At 34.6% G+C, this 14,699-nt stretch overlaps 1 long non-coding RNA gene across 1 annotated transcript in view; it reads right to left on the bottom strand.

Annotated features, from left to right (window-relative positions):
- Positions 1-6,560: 6,560 nt before the first annotated feature.
- Positions 6,561-14,699, bottom strand: part of LOC107692526 (uncharacterized) — a 90,771-nt gene continuing 82,632 nt past the window's right edge. The window contains exon 3 of the long non-coding RNA XR_001634654.1: positions 6,561-6,744. This is a non-coding gene — a long non-coding RNA (uncharacterized LOC107692526). The remainder of the gene's footprint in view (positions 6,745-14,699) is intronic.

The following is a 14,699-nucleotide window of genomic DNA, read 5'->3' as shown; positions in this document are numbered from 1 at the left end:
GTCCAGCCTAGAGATGACAAGGGCCTGGACAAGAAGTTGTGCAGCATGCTCCGTTAGAAAGGGCCTGATCTGCAAGATTGACATATTGCATCTATTTTCCACAATTTGATTGAGATTAAATGGGTTTAAATGACTCTCTTCAATAATGGATTATGAAAACACGCCATTACGACTTTAGCCAAGAAGCTAATCCATGTCATCAAATATGAAAAAGGAAGTCAAAAGTGCTTTTCACACTACACTTAACTCAGGTTAAAAGCTTGTTTTGAACACCTGGGTTATGAAATGCTGCAGCAAAGTAAAGTTTAACCATTGAATTGCAGTGTGAAAAATATACAACATTAAACAGTGTGATGCCAGAATCTTATAGCCAGTTGTTTAGCAACAGACAACCAATCAAAAACTGTCCCAGCTCTAGCCTCATTGAATATTCATGGTTATCATACATTCACAAACACTTTCATGCTACAAGATTAGTTTCAGCATCTGAGCAAAATAATTAAAAATGTCAAGCAGTGATGATATGAGGAGGATGAGGAGACCATATTATTATTTCAGTATGTTTCAGAAGACCACCAGTGCAGATCTAGGTGGTGCCAGATGGACAAACACTTAAACAGGTTGCATGATTTTAGCATGTTCATGAATATGCAAATAAGAATGTTAATCCAAGGTTTTCAATGTGAAATCCTGGAACTGAAGTATGAACAGTGTGAAATGTTGAATAAGGTAACCCACACTCGACCAGGGTTAAGAATGGTTAAGGTTTAAGTTGCCAGGCAGTGCCATCATTTTTGATCATATTCACAAATCTTTCATGACCCCCAGAATATTTTGTTGTACGAATACTCAAACAGTAAATATATTAAACTAAATAACAGAGTCAATTTTTTAAACATAAAAAAAATCTAGCTTCATTCATATTTTTGCATTAAAGTTTCATTAAACAGATTGGATTCAGAATGATAAAATTAATTCATATCAAATAAAATATAAAAACTGAACATTGTTTTGAAATGTTTTTTAAATGGTGAAGTGTCCAGTTTTCCTGTAGTGATTATAATGTTATCTAAAGGTTACAAAATGCTTCTTACAACATTCCGCTAACTTTATTTTCACCATAAATATAACATTATTTGAACGTTTTTTTATTCATATTATAGGAATGTTAAACTGTCCAGTTTTCTTGTCGTGATTAGAACCTTATTTAAAGGTTATTCTAACATTATTTAAAGGTTCTTAAAACGTTCATCAAATACAAATAACATCATAAGGACATTTCGTGAATGTTGATCTCAGAACATTTTCTCTCAACATTTTGAGAACATATATCAAAAAAATAATAAACTTATGAGAACGTTCCATTACATATCTAAACACATTACTGAAAGTTGTGAGAATGTTTTCTGTTAGCTGTGTAGTGCTCTGAGGACTGCTAATTAACATGTAGTTGCATAGTTATGTAATCCGTAGCATGTGTAAAGTGAACTATCAAAACAAAACTTTACCCCATTTTTTTTCTTGTTTTGAAAAACTGTAATCTGCAGAACCTTTTCCCCCTCTAAAGTACCTTGTGTACAATGGATAGATTCCATGTATGTTAAAGGTTCTTCAACCTTTAGGCTCCTTTATGGCAACCTTTATTTTTAATAGTGTATGAAACGCCGTTACTAAACTAAACTGTCTTTGTGACTTATATCGAGAGAGCCACTAGTGCTTATGATCATTCAGTCAGAGGACAAAGCACTTGAATTCAAGGGAAAAATATCCCCCTCTCCTAAAATTAGCATCTCTCTGTTCCTGTCCGCCTCTTTACTCCAACTGTTCTGCAGTGCTGTACGAGACTCTCTGAAATCTGGTGCAATCAAATTAATTTTCCCATTAATCCATCTCCTGACGGCCTTAAGTCGTCGTATTCAACACTTTCAGAGGCTGTTTTTTTTTGTTTTTTTTTACACGGTTTAGAAGCTATTGTTCCATGGCAAGCTCACAGAAAGTAGGGCAGCGCTCACAAACCAGAGGTTCCCATGGGGAGAATGAAACTTTGTAGAACTAAAAGACAGACATTTTCCAACTAAACAATCTCAATAATGCAAATGAAATACATCCAAATGCCGCACAGTGGGAACGGCATCTGTCACGTCCGTACGGCAGACGCTGGCCCCCACGCACCTTCGATAAGCCTTAAAGTAAATGAGAGATTAATTTCAAATGATCGCTATCAATAAAAATAGTACAGGAGGCTTAAGCGTGTTCCTGAAATGCCCAGTAGAAGTGGTTACGTTTGATGTGCCTATCGACTGCCGCAGTGTCTAGTTATTCGGTTTTAGTTCTACAAAGCCTTCACTAAGTGCCCCTTTCAGTCTGAAAAATCAGGTCACATTTACATAGAACACTGTGTGAATGGCAAAACAGAAAACAGTTACAGCAGACAGAGCTCACACCATAGGAAACCATTGTTTATTCGTTGCAGCGACACAGGAGGAGCCGGTTGGGGGTGTCCATTAATTTATAATATTCCCATGGCAACCAATGCAATAAAACAACATTATTGACAATTTAACAAATATACCAACTCGTACCCAATACATTGCAAGTATTCATTGACTCATTCGACAAGGTCGGCATGCAATTCTAAAAATAAAGATTTTTATTGAGATTGATGGTTTAACATCCATGGAAACTTTCTATTGCATAAAAGGTTCTTTATGGAAAAATAAAGGTTTGAAAAGTGGCTTTTTCGCTGCAATGTTCCCTAATGAGCCTTTCAGCGAAAATAACCATTTTTTTAACGTGAAGAACATTTTAATAATCTAAATAACCTTTTTCCACAACAAAGAACCTTTTGTGAAATGAAAAGGTTCTACACTTTTAAAAATAAAGGTTATTTATTGGCGTTGATGGTTCCATGAAGAGCATTTAAAGGGAAAGTTCACCCAAAAATGTAGGTGTAGGTGATTTTTATCTTCAGTAAAACAGTAAAGAAGATTTGTAGCTGAAATCGTGCTCCTTGGCAATTCATAAAATGCATGTCAGCAGCTACCGGCACTTCAAAGTCAAAAAAGCATATCAGGCAAGACAAAATAAATATCTGTTGCTCCTATTGATATCTTGAGGTCTTATGAAGCGAAACGATTGGTCTGCGCAAGAAACTGAACATTATTTACAACATTATTACCTGTAATCCAGAGCCTCAGGCAAATGGGGAAATCTGATTATTTTCTGTGAACTGATTCTTTCGGACTGTTTGATTCAGTGAACTGGTTTGTTTATGCCGTAACATATATGCAATTATATTATTGAAGCACCCAATGATAATGTGAAATGTGGATGTTTTGCATGTCTAAAGCATATAAAGTGAATAAACTCAGCTCACCTTTTTACATAAGCAATGAGAAAGCATAAAAACTCATCAGCGGCTCATCGGTCTTTGAGGCGAACTGTTTGTTCAGTTTAGTGAATGTTGGAGGAACTGGAGCTCTGAAGAAGTTCAGTCATCATAGAATATAAAATCAGATACGCTGCTATTTTGGCTCATTTCCAGTCGGAGTGACTGTCAGATGTCTGAAAGTGAGTTTTGATCGAGTAACTTGTAGATCTGTGCTGCTCGAGCCGCAAACTGTTTCAGGCGCTTCAGTCCGATTTGTTGAACTGGGTCACTGAAAAGAACCGGTTTAAAAGAATAATTAGTTTGTGAACCGGACATCACTCTAGACCGTTTGCCTGAGGTTTTAGTTCACAGGTAACTGGAATAATTAATATTGTAAATAATGTTCAGTTTTTGTTGCACAGGTCGATCATTTTGCTTCATAAGACCTCAATGTATTGTAAGGAGCATTAATTCTGTGGTCTTTTTTTAATTCTCAAAATTTGGCAGCCACTGACTTGCATTTAATGAATCACCAAGGACCACAGTTTCAGCTAAAAAAAGTCATCAACATCTTGGATGGCCCGAGGGTGAGCAAATAATTGAAATTGATTTTTTTGGGTGAACTATCCCTTTAACAACTAAAGCGTTATGGAAGCGTTATTTTTTAAAAGTAAATGGATGTTAAAATGTCTTCATGGAACCATAAATGCCAATAAATAAGCTTTATTTTTAGGAGTGTTTGCTTTTAAGCAACTTGAGCCTAAGTACCATGAAAAGCCATTGAAAGACATGAGGTGCATTCATAAACATACATGTAATGCACTGGAGATCATTGTGGCTGCGTGCAATTCAATAACCTAATTTGGAGGGTTCCTTCTGAAAAGATACATTATTTTTTAATGGATTTTTCATCCTGCCCATTTAAACTCTAATTTTAGAATATATATCATTTGCACTCCAAAGTGTCTTTGCAAGTCACTTACGGGGACTAAATGACAGTGTGACATTTTGTACATCTCACTTTTGCGGTGAGCGGCTGCAATTATGAGTGGCAGTGTAATGGGTTTTAGCTGGATTCAGAGCTGTGTACCCTGGGATATTGAAATTCTCTCTGAGACTGAAGAATGAAAGAGACAAAGACAATGTGTAGGAGTTATGAATTAGATTAAAATGTAACTTTGGGTGGAAAGTAAAGAGAGAGGTTCTAATTTTGTCTTTCATGTGGTTATATAAATCCTGCAGATCGTGAAGAATGTGCTTTGCTGCATATACTTGACGCCTTGATTTGTTTTTGGAGGCGAATGAGCTTGTATCAGGCAAATCTGTAATAGCTGGAGAAAGCTGTAAGTTAGCATTACCATTCATCTCACTAAAAATCATGATGATGATGCTGATTAGCTGACGGCAACAACACGCACAGTAAAAAAAAAATAAAAAATAGAAGCCAGTTTCACATTTTTAAGAGCCCACAAAAAGAAAAGAAATCACTGTAAAAAAAAATAAATAAAAATACTAGAATATCTTTAAAAAAAAATAATATATATTTTTTTTAATAAGAGAATAAATGAATAAATAAATATCATGTATTTTTATAGTTCACATTTAATTTCATTTATAATAATACTACAAATAAATACATACTATACATTTATTTATGTATGTATTTATTTATTTATTATAAAAACAAATATAAACATGAACTGAATTAAAAATACCTTAAAACTTTAAATGATTTTATTGCAGCAAGATGCAGTATTAAAATAACAAAACTAAAAATGAAAAAAAAAGCAGTAAAGTGACAACAGAAAATATACAAAATGAAATCAATTCAAAATATTAACAAAAACTATAAACGTATATCACTGATACTAAAATAGAACATTGTTACTTGGAAAAAAATAAACATTAACTTTACAACTTTTCTCATTTTTGTTTAATTTAATTTTAAATACTAAAATAACTAAAAAAACAGACATAAATAAACAGATACAGACATATAAAAAAAAATGATAAAACACAACTAAATTACTAAAAGTTGAACTGAAAATACAGTGAAAACAGAAAATATGAAAACTTCAAATATTAACAAAACCTGTACTAAAAATAACACTGTATTCTCCAATTCTCCATTGCCTATCCCGCAGCGTCTCAGGACATTATAATATTGATTAAAATAGTAATTATTATTGACCTGATTATAGCCCTTGGTTTCTGTGTTTTGACTTTGTTTAGTCATAGCATTCCATCTTGGGCAGCCCAAGTGCTCAAGCAAGACATATCGTCACTTAGACCTGGCATTAAGGTGTCTCCACATACGGTTATATGGGCACTGAACCAGTGTCCTCTTCATTACTCTTTGTTTTTGTGCCAGAAGACCAAACTGAGCTCACACTAGTTCTCCAGCCACTCTCCAGGGCTTCGAGACATGCAGCTAGAGCTGAAGCTGAGTCCTTCCAGGGATTATGGAGATGAATGCAGGGACTGAAAATAAAGCTGGTCTCAGATCAGCGGCTGAGGACGAGCTCTTGCACCACAGCCATCGCTAGAAACCCTCTCAGGTTATTAACAAAGGGGAATACAGGCACATTGTAAAAATCAGTGTTGGGCTCTTAACAACAATGTTTTAGAACCAAATCCCCTACCCTGCCTTTCCCTGTCAGGAGCAATTCATTACTCGTTGTCGTTTCTCCTCACATGTGCGCCTATTTGTGAACGCTAAGCTATTTACACGTTTATTTAATATTTCATATATAGACAGAATCATCGTTTCGTTTCCCACTGAATAATGCGATCTGATGAGTTTTAGCTGTTTCCAGTTCTGTCTGCCTGTGTTTCTATTCCTGTTATGACACTTATTTACTGCTAATACTGTATGTCAATCATATTGCGCATTCATAACCTGCACCATTACAGCTTTAACTACACCTCCGCATTCATTTCTGTACATACACCCAGAGAAAGGTGTCTACACACGAAACATGAAGCTAATAAACAAACGATTACAACAGCATATGATTTGCATGTGATATTCATGCCATTTGGGTTTATAAGAATGCATGCAAAGGATGTTGCATGAGAATCATAAACATTATAAAATAATATTACACATAATCATCCCTACTAAGGAAAGTAATATTATTACTGTAGCACTATACTAGTAAGCCATTACTTCCCAAACTCTGGTTCAGGTTTATGCTACTGTTTTGGAAGGCAGATCTTTATGTTCTCGCTCCATGGCTGGAGGAAGTCAGATGTTAAACAGGAGCATCTTATATGCATGCCCTCCAGTCATCAGTGCTGTGCTCATTGGCTCAGAAGTGTCATCGAGTTGTGCGTCTTGGTTCCCGTGGTGAGGCTGCCGTCTGTGTCTGCTTCTGAGAAAACAACAGCATGAATAAATGACATTTACTTGCCTTGATTGGTACAGAATACTATTATTGCACTGATTTCTTGCAGCAGCAGCTGTACAAAGAACAGAAAGTGCAAGGCAACATGTGTATGGCATGACCCGACTACTTTATTTATAGCTTAGACTGTATTTATACATAAGATAGATAGTAAAAAAAGAGTAAAGTCAATATTACTACAATGCCATAACAGTATTCATTTTTTATGTATTTTTTTCCTTTGGATTCCCGATGCCAGAGGGGGCTCTTTGTTGGTGAGAGCCTGGTTGCACATGGGACGGATTTTTCTGACGCAACGAGGAGTAGTGGTGTGAAATGGAAACGTATGGGAGACACACTAAATCATTGAGCACCTAGGGCACATCACCGAGCTGTCAAAATCTGCTATGATTTGTGGAAAGTCAGTGAATTTGGATGGATGGATGGATGGATGTGTTAAATTTCATGACTTGAATGATGTTTCTGTTGAAAATGTACTGTTAGTGGGCAAAAACAAGATGTATTAAAATGTCAATGATCACATTATTATGTTTACAGTAAAAAAAAAAAATGTTTTGTTAACTGTGGTTTAAAAAAAGAGAGAAAAAGTAACAAAACTTTACAAGAACATTACAAGCATTATGAGATGGGATTTTAGATTAAAATAAATAATACTGTATTACTGTTAATTATGACATTATTACTTTTATTCATTAAATTGATGCATTAAATTGATCAAAAGTGACAGTAAAGATGTTTATAATGTTATACAAGATTTATATCTCAAATAGATGCTGTTCTTTCTTGAGCAGCAAATCAGCATATTAGACTGATTTCTGAAGATCATGTGACACTGAAGACTGGAGAAATGATGCTGAAAATTCAGCTTTGATCACAGAAATAAATTACAGTTTAACAGATATTCACATAGAAAACAGCTAACAACTATTTTTATTTCTAAAAATCACAGTTTTTACAATACTGTACAGTAAAATTATATTTAGAAGTATAATAGCATTTTTAGCAAAGGTAGGTCAACCAATTGTTAGATTTGTACTGTACAATTTTTACAGGATTTTTTTTACAGTGTCAAATCTGTATTCAAATTGCAAACTGCTACATAATCTCAGCCTATTATCTTAGACTCCTTGTGTTCACAGAGCGTGATAATCGTACATGAGACGAGTGTTTAGACATTCTTGCGATTTTTTGTGAAAGCTTGGAGGGCTGCCGTGCAACACAAAACCAGACTTCGTCTGTGTGACTGGATTTGTGTAGCACAAGCTGACATGTATTCATGTCTTTGAGTCTTTGAAACCCTGTTCATTTAGCCAATTCCCTCATTTATTTGATGGCGCACAAAAAGTGCCCTCACTGCTTAACGTTAAATTTAACAAATTCAAATGAGTTCCCCTTCGATTAGTCCCTGGCGGTGATGCTAATTTCATCATCTGTTGCTCCCGACAGGTCTCTGACCTCTTCTGCAATCTAAGGAACAAAATAAGTGAAGATCAGCAGAAATTCTTCACATCAGTCTCACTCTTGTAAAGGCTTGGCAGCGTCTGCACTTATCGGCGTTTCCCAACACTTAGGCCTATCTGCACTGTAAAAAAATGACCGTGAATTTAACGGTAAAAGACTGTAAAAAAGCTACAGTAAAAACCTGTTAAATGGTTAACGGTAAATTCCCCTACTATGTACGGTGAAAAATTCTATTGGACATTACATGTAATTTTACGGTAGTATACCGTTTTTGGAAGTGAAAAAGACCGTATAACTTAGAGTGAATAACCGTAAATTGACATTCCCAGAATTCCCTGTGTTACATTTCAAATGTAATGTTTTTTTGTTGAAATAACTATGTTTCTTCTTAGTTTTTTCTTATCAGCTTTGTATATTAGGGTTGTGTGTCACACCTAATGTTGTTAAATGAATGTTTATTGCATTATTTCAGTTTCATGTGTGTTACCATGATGGGGTTTAGTGTTTGTGTGAATGACACTGTGCACCTTCTATATATGTTAGTATTTAAAAGCTGCTTGTGATGGGCTTTGGTTCATCGTGTGACTTTCTCATCACCACCTGCATTTGGTGGTTATCAGTGTATTACAAAGTTACAAAACAGATTTCAGAACTTCAATAGGTTGGTTTACATTATATCAGTTAATGAAATTATGGTATTTAACTGTACAATTTGAGTTAAAACCGTAAAACCTAAAATGTCGCTACCGTATTTTTTACAGTAAAATTCTGGCAAGCACAGCTGCCGTTTTTTTACCGTAAATTTTACGTATTTGTTTTTTACAGTGTGAGTGACGAAGCATGTTGTTGTGATATCAAACAAGCATGCATTTCCGTACAATCAGGCGCGCTGAGGGCCGAAGTCATGTCATGCACGAAATGCTGCTCCTGCTGAGAAATGACACACAAAGCCTGGAGGACACGGCGCTGCGAGGCTCGATGGAATCAAAGACAGCGATTAGCATTGTTGACAAGCATCAGAAATGCAAAAATTCCATATGCATATACAGTAGGAGATTCCCCCACACACTTTACAGCAGGATTGTAGAAATGTCCTTTTCTGTAGCATAATTTTTGGGTTTTGTATGCATGGTACTTGTATCCTTGGGAACAAAATGTGATCCAACCATAATAAATGTTTCACCAAAGCCCACTATGCAGTTCAAATGTGGTCATTTATTTATAGGATAAACTATTTGTGCACATATTAACACTTGTATTTTCTGATTTGTGGTTGTGGGTTTATTTATTTGTGTTTAAATATATAATTATCTTACCATACTTATGATTCACTGTCAAGTCACATTTATTTCTATAGCACTTTATAAAATACAGATTGATACAAACCATCTTCATGTTAATAAAGATAAAAAATAACAGTATTAAACTACCTGCAATTCCAATCAGCTGCTACTGATGATACTAGAGTCATTATTCAGATCAGTTAATTTCAATGTTGATTCAATTCAGTTCTAACAGTGCCAGTGTTGCGAAATTCATCAATTATGATTCAAGATTAATTTCAGCTGTAAAGCAGCTCTACAGAAGACAGTAGTGTCATAATTCAACTAAATTCAGTTCAATAACGGTGTCGATGTTGCATAGTTAGTGTCATTATCCAGCACTATTCAGCTCAGGTTTTGTTCTCTCCTGATAATGTCATTTAAATCAATAATACTGCTGTATATTTCGCTGTCTTTTAAACCCCAGAGTGTGAAATAAGGACAAATGGTACTTCATAATGATGCAATAACAAATGATGCAATACCTGTGGAGAAGTGAAGGACAAATAGAGGAAAGTATGAGAAGAAGGAAAATGATGAATTAGTGAACAAAAGAAGCAAAGGTACTGTATAAATCAGTATGTAAGGTTAGTTTGATAGCACTTTAGATTAGGGAACACTATTAACTCGTTGCTTATTAGCATGCATATTACTAGTATATTGGCTGTTTATTAGTACTTATTAATGCATGACCATATTCTAGATCCCTTAACCCTACCATACCTAGACATAACTACTATAACAACTACCTTACTTACTATCCAAAAAGCAATAGAACAATACTTTACTAAGTGAAAACTGCATGACATTATCTGTGAAAAAAAAACTAATTTCTGCTTTATTTTAAGCTCAATTTTGAATCAAAACTGTGTTTTATTTGTCAGAAGTAGAAATAAAAAACATGTTGTCTCAGTATTTCTAACTCCAAATTATTTTTTTATGAAAAAAAAGCAGAGCTTAAAGAAGAAATGGAGGACTTTGTAAGCATTCAGGGAACTTCACGTACATTTCATGATTTATTGAGCCTTGAAAGTGTATCATATTTTGTGCTGATTAGTTCTCTGAGACACTGCCGTCTAGAAATGACCAGAAAAACACGCACACTAAATTCCAATCTTCTATTTTTAACATCAGCACCTCTGGATATTCTTTTAATGCAAAACATTATAGTCAAAACATTTGTTTGTATTTTTTTTTGTATTTGTTTTATTTTAGGCTATTTTGCTTCCATAACATGGCTTCTGCGGTAAAAGTGTTTATTTTATTACACTTTATCTATTTGTATCTGGAGATTTCGATTACAATACATTTTTTCTCCACTTCAGTGGCACTTACATACACCAAACGTTGCAATTTTAGTCCTATTTTTGACATTTTTACAGAGGTAATAATATATATATTACATTGTATTTTTTTTTTATGCAGGGATAAATCCAAAATCCCCTCTGTACAAACCTTTAATATGTCAACAAAATTAAACAAGAATTTTAAGCCTGGCTTTATCCAATGTTCAGATTTCTGTTCTGAAAATGTATGCAAATCAGTGCATATTTATTTAGATATTTAATTTGCATATTTAAACACAACATTACAGAAACCCATGATCCAAAACAATTGTCTTGCTGTACTGTGATTAATAAGCTGGGGAAGTATGATGATATATATTAATTAAAACTTTTACCCTGTTCACCTATGGCATTTTGCTTTAAACGGACACTTTTTCTTTTTTTTTGGGGAGTACAAATTCTGTTATTGTGATGAAGTGTTATTGAGTCTGGATGGGGGAGGCGGGTGTCCATTTCCCAGCATGCAACTGGAGAGAAATGCTAATTTACAGTTAAGGGATATTTAATGTGTTTTTGTGCAAACTGAATGAGGAGGGATGTGTTAATGTTTAATGTTGGGGTTTTGAGCTTATTTGAGAAAACTGCTGAGGAATGGGAATGTTTCATACATTTCCAGCGCCACCATCAGCAATATTCTACAGTATGTTTGTGATGTGAGCAATGCATTTTCTCCTGGATTCGATATATTTTGAGGCAAACCATCCAGTTACACACAACATCCTGAATACAAGGGAAAGTTCAGTATTATTGTGGACGGGGAACAGAGGACAACTCTCTAAAAGCATTTGCACAGCATGTTTCCTAACACAGAAGAAGGTGGTTGTTTTTGAGTCTTCTCAGGCGTGACGGCTGTGAGTAATTACTGCCATATTGTTGCTAATGTTGTCATGGCAGTGATAAGGCCGTGATGGATGTGACTGTCTCAGACGTACATGCTCTAGAGGATGCTGACAGCAGATAGCAGACACAGATGAGATCCTCATTCGCTCAGTTCTCCTGTCTTATTTTCTCAATACCATCAGGAAATGTTGATGTTGTCTACAAATGTTAATATACTGAACAAAATTATAATTTGTGTACATAGAAAAAGTCTTAGATCTTTGAGTTCAGCTCATGAAAAATGGGGGCAAAAACAAAAGTGTTGCGTTTATAATGTTGTTCAGTGTATGTGAGAAAAAGGTGTTTCTGTCAGCTTACCAATGGTGCTTCACATCAATTCACTTGAGGGGACAATTGTGCTGTAAGAAAGGCAATGTCAATTATACCTTAAATGTTGTATATACATGGCAACAAAAAACATGTAATACCATTTTTTTAAAACAAATCGGCAAACAAACATTGGCTATCAACAATTAAAATAATTCAATCATAATCATTAATGCATGCTCATTAATAGGTATGGAAGCTTTTTTATTCTGCCACAGAATAAAAACAACAACAATAACAATAATAATAATAATAATAATAATAATAATAATAATAATGGTAATTGCAACTTTATATCTCACAATTGTGACTTTAGAATTCTGAACATTTCTGAATATTCAATTCTGAATTTAGCTGTGTATTTCTACATAATTTCAACTAAAAGCATGCATACATAAATTAATGCATGAATTTTGTCCAAGTTATGTTTTTTCTTTCTTTCTTTCTTTCTTTTTCCATGGCCACGGAAATAAAATTGTGAGTTTTTATTTTTGTAAACTAAAATGTGGTCTTATCTGCAGCAGTGTGCAATGCAATATAAGATTAAATTGAAGTCAATTATTACGAACACTAACATTACATACTTATAGAATCATGTATTAAAATACAATAAACACACATACAGTACAAAACTATCTAATATATAGATGCATTCAGACCTGATGTCTTTGATAATAACAAGGAAAAACCATACGCTTAAGATCACGATAACTAGCAGGCTTACTGTTTGTTATATAATGATGGAGTAACACCTGTTTCCTAAAGCAGCGTGTAGATTGTTTATTATAAGCAGACATTCAGTGCATAATTATGAGAGCTGTTGGATCCAAAAGTGTTGAACAAAAGTCGAAACATGTCTTCCCAAGACAAAAATATTTCTGTTTATAAAAGAAATGCTAATGCTGAACATCATAGACATCGGTGAATGCAGAGATGCAATGTAGATACAGTATGTGCCAAGGCAAATTTGTCATCTGATCATTATAAGGAGTCTGCTGTCTACAAATGGCACTGGTGCTGGAAAAATAAATGAAAGCACAAGTGAAGACAGAGCAGTAACCGGCAGTCAGCAAACATCAACATTTATTGGTGTAAATATATAAATCAATATGCAATATAGATTTTTATTTTTTTTTTTAGAGACAATTGTTTAGATTATGTACTGTGAAATGCTCAGGGAATGGACTTCATCAACTCATGCAATATGAACAGGAATGTAAATAAGCTCATTTAAGCAGCCTTACAAAAACAAGACTAATTATATTTGCTTGATGATATACAAAGCTGAATTTAGGTGGCCACTAGGCGTTAACGATGGCCCTGCGGTTAACAGTGAAATTTCCAACCATAATGACCATGAAACTAGTTCCATTAATGACTTGCAAGAGTTTCAGCTCAATTATACTCATGACGTCCATTTAATAATCTGGTGCAACAATTTAAATCTTAACAGGAATGAAGTCTATAGAGATATGCATGCTTAGATGAATATGAATCAGTCTCTAAATGTGCCCAGCCACCCCCTTGTCTTCTCCAGATGTTAACTGATGGACTGGAGTGCTGTGGATCACTTGTGGATTATTGTGATGTTTTTATCAGCTGTTTGGACTCTCATTCTGACGGCACCCATTCACTGCAGAGCATCTATTGCTGAGACACTGATGCAATGCTACATTTCTCCAAATCTGATGAAGAAACAAACTCATCTACATCTCAAATGGCATGAGGGTAAGGAAATTTGAAGCATATTTATTTATTTATTTGCTGAACTATTCCATTAAAACATAGCTCATGAAGAAACAAACTCATCTACATCTCAAATGGCATGAGGGTAAGTAAATTTGAAGCATATTTATTTATTTATTTGCTGAACTATTCCATTAAAACATAGCTCTTTTTTTTTTCTCTTCCTTACAAGAGTAAAGAGAGAGGTGCTCCTGAATAATATAATCTCAGCAGGTCTAGTTTTCTCAGAATAAATTACTGAGACCGTCTGATCTAGATCCACCGAGATTAAAATTCCCAAAATTGAATGGAATTAATAATGTTTTTTGTGTACATCATGCTGAGATTAGACGTGTGTTTCAGACAGAGGTTAAGTGTAAGATTATGTCACCGCCCTGGATACATAATAACAGCAGATTTATTCCAGAGGGCGGAAAATGCACGCAGCATAGAATTTAGCATTGTCTCTTATTCATATCGCTGGCTTAGCCTGCCAGTTTTAGACCCATCTTTAGTGCATTCGTGCCAACTGGGAAATCTGGTGTCTGCAACAATGTCTTCAACATGTGACTGAGAGAATACAGAATCCAGACAGAGCTCTTCAGTCATGACATCAATGTGCACACCAATCTAAGGCTATTTCTGTATCCTCAATTTTAGAATAGCATAATAATAATAATTTCGGTTTTTGACATTATTGAAGAGACTTTCACATTTTGATTTGCAACAAAACTAACACTAACTAAAAAGTTATTATGGGCAAATGACCGGTCAAGCATGTAAACTCACACCCTTGTTGTAAAACTGTAAAAAACTGTCAATCAATCAATCAATCAATCAATCAATCAATCAATCACTTATT

Source organism: Sinocyclocheilus anshuiensis, unplaced genomic scaffold (genome assembly GCF_001515605.1).
Source record: "Sinocyclocheilus anshuiensis isolate Anshui unplaced genomic scaffold, SAMN03320099.WGS_v1.1 scaffold1082, whole genome shotgun sequence".
NCBI lineage: Eukaryota > Metazoa > Chordata > Actinopteri > Cypriniformes > Cyprinidae > Sinocyclocheilus > Sinocyclocheilus anshuiensis.
Note: the sequence above shows the minus strand (reverse complement) of the source record. Positions and strands in the feature narration are given on the sequence as shown.